Genomic DNA, 9,094 nt, shown 5'->3' with positions numbered 1-9,094 from the left:
TCCTAATTTAAAAGATGTCCAAAATCAGAAATATCTGCAAAGTCCTGGCCATATTTCACCACAAGCAGAATTACTATTCTCAATTTTATATTATATTGTAAATGAGCTTTTTGAGAATTCAACTACATGGAGGCCAGTGTGTGATCTACAAAAAATAATAATAAAATCTTAGGCATTGAGAATTGAGTGGGTTATGGGAGCGTATATATTTTATTCTCTTTATTTCACATCAAAATAAACTGAGACCTGGAGAAGGAAAGGAACATTTCTAAAATAGCACATTCTGATGATGTCAGAATAAAGATAAATATTCAGTGGGGAGCTGAGAAGATGCAGGGACTCAAAAAAAAAGACCTTGCCTGATGGCAGAAAAACCTGAAGGCAGGTTCCTAACCAAGGAAGGGAGCTCACCTGAACGGTACACGCTGAAGGTGGGCTTCTGGTCAGGATGAAAGTCTGCCTGTGCAGTACAAGCCAAGGGCAGGCCTAAGGTTACACAGCTCTCATTTTGATGTTGATGGGGAAGAATTGACGTTTTCTTGGGAAAACAATTTCCATGTTTGTGCTGGAAAACATGGATTGTTTCTCAGGTGACCTAATCTTTCCTGTTGTTTTATTTGTTATTTAGTTTTCCTCAGTCTTCCCTGACTATTTGTGTATTATTCTTATTTTCCATTCTTATTTCCCTGTGGTGATTTGTGATTTAACAAAATTGCAACAATAATATAATAAGAATTTCATCCTGAAGGACTTTCCCCTATTTAAATCCAACTTAATTAAAACATAGTGTTTACCTACTAACTAGTTATATTGTAAACTTTAGAGTTAGGATTTTAATGAGGTTCATAGAAGTTAGGAATATATTATTCATGACCAAAAGACACCTAGCTATGAGTTATAGAAGCTCTTAAGTGATAGCTAGTTAAATTGGTTTATATTTTCTTACACTGTCTCCCTGGCATAATGCTTTAAAGATAAGCACCAGTCTAAAAACAAGATTTGTGAATGCTAAATTCATGTGTCTGTGACCTCTTCAACTTGTGGAGACTGGCTGGCCATGGGATGATTTGTACTGAGTCTCCTCCTTTCCACGTGATGTATTGTACCCAATTGCCCTTAAATTGTACTCACTAAATTTAGTTAAAACAAAGATCTTAGAACATGATGTATAGCTGCTGTACCATGTAAAAGTTAACCAATGTACTTTTAACACTATGATGTAATCTGTAGTGAAAAACTGCCTATATAATCAACCACTTATGCCAATAAAATTTGAGCAGTCCAACGCCCTGAAAGAAGGGACAAAGAGGCTGTCTCCATTGCAAAAGCCGACATCCATCCCTCTCCTTTGGGAAAAGTGTACACTCCCTAGATGCCGAAGCTGGCCTCCAGCACAGGTTTCCTAAATTCCAACCTCTTTTATCTTTTCCCTATAAGTAATAGTTGATATTCCCACTTGTTATTCAAGCAAAAGACATTGTTTTGTTTGCACAATTGATCTATGTAATTACCATAATAAGCCTCATCATTTTCCAAGTGATACCTGCCTAGGGAAATGAAGTTGTTAAGAGACCATAATCAAACACATCCTTTGACTCTGTCATCCAGCTTTTTTTCATATATATAAAAATCACACAAATAAAGACTAATGATATAGGATTTTTTTAAGCTTCTGTTTTCCACATGGATTTCATCTGTCTCTAATTTTAGTCCTAGATCATAAAAGTAGATTGTGTGGGGATATGGCACGGCTTACTCCCTGCATCTGTCAAATCTATTTGGTAGCACAAGAATATGGTGCTGCTTCTTGTTTACTATTTTGGAAAAAAAAAGATATTTGTTCCAAATACTTGTACTCCATCCTTTATAATAATAACTTTACTCAAGCATCTGGGACCCCAGATGAAAATTTATGCCCTCTGAAGAAAACACATAGTCTACTAGATATGAAGAACTGATCCACTATGAGAGTGCTGAATCAATATACTCTCACCTTATAAAATTAACAAACATAAATACAATTAAATGAAATTGTAAGACCAGAGCAAAAACTTTTCTTCCCCTCAACATAGCAGAACCCAATAGGAAGAAGAAAGACTTCTTTCCTTGTAAGTTGTTTAGCCAATGAAGAGCCATGGGATCTTTATTTAATTACTTAACTGTCCAAACTCTCCTTTCTCCTTTATAAAAGCATTCGCTTTTTCTTGCCTTGAGGGGAATTGCCCCTAATTTGTCCTGGTTGCAGGCCCCAAATTGCAATTCTTCTTATCCCAAATAAACTCATCTTTGTGCAAAAATATCTGGAGGTCTTTTTATTTCAGGTCAACAATCAGTGGAGAATGATGGTATTACCATCATCATAAGTGAGTGTTAGCTTAGAACCTACTTGAAGTAATCTTCTGAATTATTTGACTATTTTCATTTTCCCAGAGCAAAATTACCTTGGTAAATGGTCTCAGATTTCTCAGAGGAAGGTTAAGTTTAAGATCTACACCACCTACTTATGATAATGCAAATTTCTTATTCAAAAATATGTAAAATGTTATTTCTTTAAAAAAATCTATGGATGTGGAAAATATTCACCTTTGATGATTGGATGAAGATCCATGATTTTTCTGAATTGAATTCTGGTGATTCAGTTCATACCTCTATTCACCAACTCAGATTATATTTTACCATCACCAACATCATCATCACTGTCAGATTATTTGGATCAGGTTTCCATAACAAAATACTACAGAATGGGGAGCTTACACTACAGACATTTATTTTCTCACAGTTCTGGAGGTTGGACATCTAAGATCAAGGTGACCACAGGGTTGGCATCTAGTGTGACCTCTCTTCCCTGCTGTAGATGGCCAGCTTCTCACTCTGTCCTCACATGGCCTTTCCTCTAAGCAAACATGTAAACACTAGTTCTATCCTATTAGGACCCCACCCTTAGGATATTAAGGATATTAAAAAGCAATAGCTATATCAGTCTCCATTGTTCAAAGCTTTCCAGCCTATACATACAGTATATGAATAAAGAAATTTTTAGATGACTTCATCATCAAGTGATCCCTAACTGAAACTTCATTAGAGATGCTGAGACTGAAGTACCCAAATAAACTGATCAAATTCCATACTAACTGGAGCCATCTGAAATAATATAGTAAATGCTGTGGTTTTAAACCACCAAGTTTGGGGGTGATTTCTTTATAAGGCAATGGTATATTAATTACTGCAGTAATTTAGACACTCTAGTATTAGATACACTAATTGAACTAGATTGACTGGTAAAAAATAGAAAAATAGGTAAATATAGTTTGTATATGACAGTAGTGTATTTCTGGGTTGTAGGACACACATGTTATGGAATCAGATTCAGCTACTTGGCTCTTTTTTAAAAATCAGCACTCAAATGTTAGCAGAAATGAAAGGTGCTTTAAATCAGAATGTGATATCAGTCTTCTTTTTTGTCCACTTTTGTAGTCACTGTGCACTGTGTCAGAGAAGAATTCTCTGTATAGGCTCAATGAGAAACAGGATCTATCTGTTGCCAATCCTGGTCTGGCTCCTGTCACTGCTGAGCATCCAAAATTCTATTAGTAAAGTCCATCACTAAATCCCTTATTGGGCCCAATTCTTTAGAGAAACCAGCCAAAAATTTGTGGCAACTTAGGTCATTAAAACTCCTCAACATGGGCATTGTCTTCAGGCAAAATGGGTGAAGGATCCTACCTTTTCACTGTTATGGCTCAGGTTGCTGATATGGTGTGGGATTGATTGCTGGCTGGGGAAATTCCACCTGCCATTGGCACAGCCAAAAACAAACAAATGAACAAATAGAAACAAACAAACAAAACCCTCCTCAACTCAAGCAAGATGGTATATTGTCATAATAGATTCTGGGTATGTAATTGTCTCCTCTATAGTAGTTCTTTGACTTGCTTTTTATTTCATGGAGCAGAATCTGGTTACCCATTGCCACAGCACTTCACCATCATCTCTCATGAGGACACATTTTATAGTAAATAAAGTAAAGCAAATCACTTGCCATCATAGAACTGACTGGTGTAACTATACCACCCATCACCCAGAATCATTAACAGAGGTGAAAATTGGCTTTTCCTGCTAAAGATTGAGATATAGTGCCATGCCATGTAGTGCCATGTGGAGGACCCTACCCTAAAGGTTGGGAATACTGTCTGATATATGTACCATTCAGTATGTGATCAGTAAGATTTGGCCATTTTATACTTTATGCCATGCATACTTATGGGGAAATATTCCCATGCTAATAAATTTTCCCACATAAAGCTTTCCCTGCTCCTTTCCAATAGCCAAAAGATCCATTTCCATGTATCTTCCCATGTTCCTTCTAGAACAAGACTGTGTTTCCTCTTTGAGCTCTACTGATGCCTCAATCTAATTATTTATCTACAAGCCATGAGAGACAGCACTGGAAATGGACATGATGTCTTTGATGAGGAAGCTTATGCAAAGCCTGAAAAGGTTGTCGGCCAACAGCACCCTGGCAACAGGAGCAATAAATTCTTTTTGAAAGGGGAGGAGAATAATTGATCACTATAGTCCACCACTAGTGCCACTTGAATCCATTTCTTATATACAATGTGATCATGGCACATCTAGGGTCCTGTTCCTGAGGGAAACTTGGATGAGATTGTTAGAGGAATGAACTATGCCCCTTGTCATTGCAGCTGATCTTAGAGCTTCAACTTCGATTATCACATTTCACTTTCAATTTAAATTTTATTTCATTTTCCACCATAACCCTGACTGATCTCCATGATTTAGCTGGAGGTCTAGTCTAGAAATTTACTTCTAACGTTTCTCATCACCTGTTCACTCTAACTTTCTGTCTTTCTTGGACCAGGGTTCCTGTATTTTCTCCCTTTCTCCAACCATTAGAGCAGAGCAGCAAGATGCCACCACCTCTTGGATCACCTGAGTGACAAAAAAAAAAAAAGGTTTTTATAAAAACATTATCAAAAGGAATTTAATAACCAGATATGAAAATGAAAAAATAAGAGAAAGCACAACCATCCAAAAATGACTCAAAAAGAAATAAAAAATCTAAATGCACACCTATCTCCCAAGAAACTATCCTGTTATTATAGATATGATATGATACAGAAAACTCTAAGAAATCTTTATGCAGAGAATGTAAGAATTAATAAGAGAAATCAGGATTTTTGTAGGCTTACAGACCCAAGCAAAACATTAAACTGTGTTTCTACATATTAGCATCAATAACAATTAGAGTATAAAAATAATTTAAATGCCTTGTATAATAGTATCTAAAAATGTAAGTACTTATGAAAAATGAGAAATATCCCTGCAGTAAAACTATGAATCTTGTCAGAAATAAAATCTTAAACACTAAATAAATAGAAATATATTATGCTCAGGAATTAGAATACACTCAGGCATGACCTTTAGGAGATGAGTACAATTGTATTTTCCAGAATTGTGAGCAATGATATCCACCCTATGTGTTATCCTGCGATATGACTTTGCCATTTTCCCATCAAATGTCATCATGCTTTTTTTCCACAACTTCAAATCTGGGTAGGCTCTGTGAGTGCCTTGATCAACAGAAGACGGTGAATTTGGGAGTAAGCCAGTTTTGGACATAGCCCTTAACTGGCTTGACACTTTCTGCTTTTTCCACTGGGATCCCTGGGCACCATATAAAATGTCTGACTATTCCAAGGGAATGAAGCTGCCATCTTGCACCTAAATGGATATGAGAGGAACACTATGGGCACCTTCCAATCACCAATTATGAGATACCATGAATGCAAATTAAGCTATCCTGAATCCTACAGTTTTCCAAATCCAGACTCAATAAGGGAGGCAGAATAATAAGATTCTTTGACCACATTCTTCCAACCATATTAGTGGCAGATGATATTTTGTTTCAAATCTAATTCAGAGAGAGAGGAAATTTTATGAATGATGTCTTTGTCAAATAAAACAGTGTATTCAGACCTCTTTATTACCTAGTTCTGCACAATTCATTAATAAGAGGTAAGAGTGGCACATACTCTCAGCATCTATGTTAACAGTGATATCACCCCAAATATCTAGTGTCAAGTTATGAGTGCATGTTTGAAGTTCATGGATTATGAATTATGCTAAGTTTATATGTGAAATTTGGAGTATGAGTCTTTCTAGAAGGTTATGAAATAGTATAATCAAAAAAGGAGATGGGGATATTGAAAAATTGCAGAGGTATTACTAGATATTTTGAACTACCTTGGAAGGTGAATGGGTCAAATTTATGAAAATATAACTCCAAACACAGCTAGAAAATTGGAGAAGATTTTGTGATTGCCCAATTGGGAAAATAATTAAGATTTGGTGATTTTTTTCGGCATACACACCTTGTTCATTCAGATTATTTTATAAAACTTAATCTCCTTATGATTACTATTATAACTTAAAAACATTATACTTCTACCTTGACATGATGAGATATATAAACAAAATAATATATGTAAGATAACTTGCAGATAGAAAAATAAGACATATACTTGAATTTTTTTTGTGTGTGTGCTTTTTTAGGGCCGCACCCATGGCATAAGGAGGTTTCCAGACTAGGAGTCAAATCAGAGCTACAGGTGCTGGTCTAGGCCAGAGCCACAGCAAGGCCCCATCCAAGCTGCATCTGTGACCTATACACAGCTCATGACAAAGCTGGATCCTTAACCCACTGAGCAAGAACAGGGATTGAACACTCACCCTCATGGTTCCTAGTAGGATTCATTTCCACTGCATCACTACAGGAACTCCTATACTTGAAATATTAATATGGTCTGTCTTTGTTTAGAGAGGAGAACTAAGTTTTCATGTCGTTTATTTTTTTCTAAAATATTTAATCTTTCCTAACAATACTGAAAAAAAGATTATTATTTAAGATAGAAACATGAGAATATCTTACACTAATATAAATTCATAATTTTACCTATAACTTACCAAATATGATATGAGATCACATATGTGGAAACTAATATAAAGATATAAAAGGAATTATTCACAAAACAAAAGCTGACTCAAAGATGTTGAAACTAAACTTACAGTTACCAAAGGTGAAACCTTGGGTAAAGGGATAAAGTAGGGGGTTGAGCTTAACATACACATCCTATTATATACAAAACAGATAAGTAAGAGAGACCTACTGTGTAGCACAGGGAAATCTACTCAATATTGTGTAATATACCTATATGGGAAAAGAATCTAAAAAGGAATGAATGAATACACATGTATGTAAAACTGATTTGCTTTGCTTTACACCTGAAAGTGACACAAGATTGTAAGTCAAATATATTCCAAAAATTTTTTTAAATAAAATTAAGGAATAAAAAACCAAGAAAGATCTCCATGTTAAGTGCATCTATTTTTTTTACCTTAAACCATGAGAAGAATTTAACAGAATTCTAAAATGCCTTCTATAAGTGATGAACATATTAAAATCATATGATCATAGCTTGATATTAATAAAAAAATTATAAAATTATATGATTATTTTATGTGAGTATAGTTGCCAATTAAAAGAGTATAGATTACTTCTATGAAAAACACAACTTTATAACCATATACAGAAAAATCATTAAAAGCTTCAAAAATGTAATATTAAATAAATACAATATTTAGAATGCTACCATTACCAAAACAAAATTTTATTCCCATATAGCTTTAATCACTGAATTCCATGTAAAAACATTATCAAGGTATAGTTCCAACCTTACATAAACACTTTCAAAGATGGGAGGCAAATAATATACTTCCTAAGGAATTTTGGGGACTCAACATAATTCTAATACCAGACTAGAACAAGGGAATCACAGGAAAATAATTAGATTAATACCTCATATTAGCAAAACCAGAAAATTCTGAATATGATATTTAGTTTGATTATTCTGGATATTTTCTTTTCTTCCTTTCTTTTACTTTTTTTTTCTCTTATATGGCTTATGAATCAGTTCTTGAGAAATATTTAGTCTCAGGATAATTATGTCCCACTACTGATGCAAAATCATTCTAAGTAATCAACACACACACTTGTACTATAAACTATGAGATTTTCCAGCTGGTGATAAGAGGCACTATTTCTGGTCCAGTGTGTGTACCAAGCACACTTCACTCTAATCCATCTGGGTAAATCTTTCTGCAGCCTCAGGTAGTTTCCTCAAATGCATGCACTCATTAGTACTCTGATGAGTATTTGAGAGAATCCTCTTTAGTTGCCCAGATTTTGCTGTATCAATCCCCCACCTACTATGGCCCCCTGACCCCACCCCCCAGGTCCATACATCTATCCTCTACAAAATCCTATTCTCAGAATCCTAGCTGCCTTGGTCTCCTCAGAACCTCAATTTGATATCTTCAATTCAGGGAGTCTAACAGGATACCTTTTAAAATATCCCTCTCTGTGCCACAACATGGAAAGTTTTTAAAGGTAACAAGCTGGAAAAATCATAGAGCTCAACTTGTTTTCCATCTCTCAGTGATCATTGTTAATTATTTCTGACATATAGTGTCTTTAAAATAATTATTACATATTTTTCTGGTTTGCTTATTTTTCAGAAAGAAAACTTGAGTAACATATCAGTTTTATTCATAATTTCAAATAGCTAGAAGCAACTAAAATATCTTTTAGTTGAGGAAAGGATAAAAAATGTGACACATCCATACAATGGAATAACACTCAGCAATGAAACAAGACTATTGCTAGACACATTGTTATGCATAAATCTTAAATACATGATACTGGAGAAAGAGGCCAGATTTAAAAGACTACATAGAAGACATGATCTTATAGAAAATGCAAAAAAAAAAAACTGCACCCTGAATAGTTACACCTAATTTAAAAAATCAAAAAAAATTGCAGGATAAGGAGTTCCCATCGTGGCGCAGTGGTTAACGAATCCGACTAGGAACCATGAGGTTGCGGGTTTGATCCCTGCCCTTGCTCAGTGGGTTAAGGATCTGGCATTGCCGTGAGCTGTGGTGTAGGTTGCAGACGTGGCTCGGATCCCTCGTTGCTGTGGCTCTGGCATATGCCGGTGGCTACGGCTCCAATTAG

The sequence above is a fragment of the Phacochoerus africanus genome, chromosome 10 (genome assembly GCF_016906955.1).
Source record: "Phacochoerus africanus isolate WHEZ1 chromosome 10, ROS_Pafr_v1, whole genome shotgun sequence".
Lineage (NCBI taxonomy): Eukaryota > Metazoa > Chordata > Mammalia > Artiodactyla > Suidae > Phacochoerus > Phacochoerus africanus.
Note: the sequence above shows the minus strand (reverse complement) of the source record.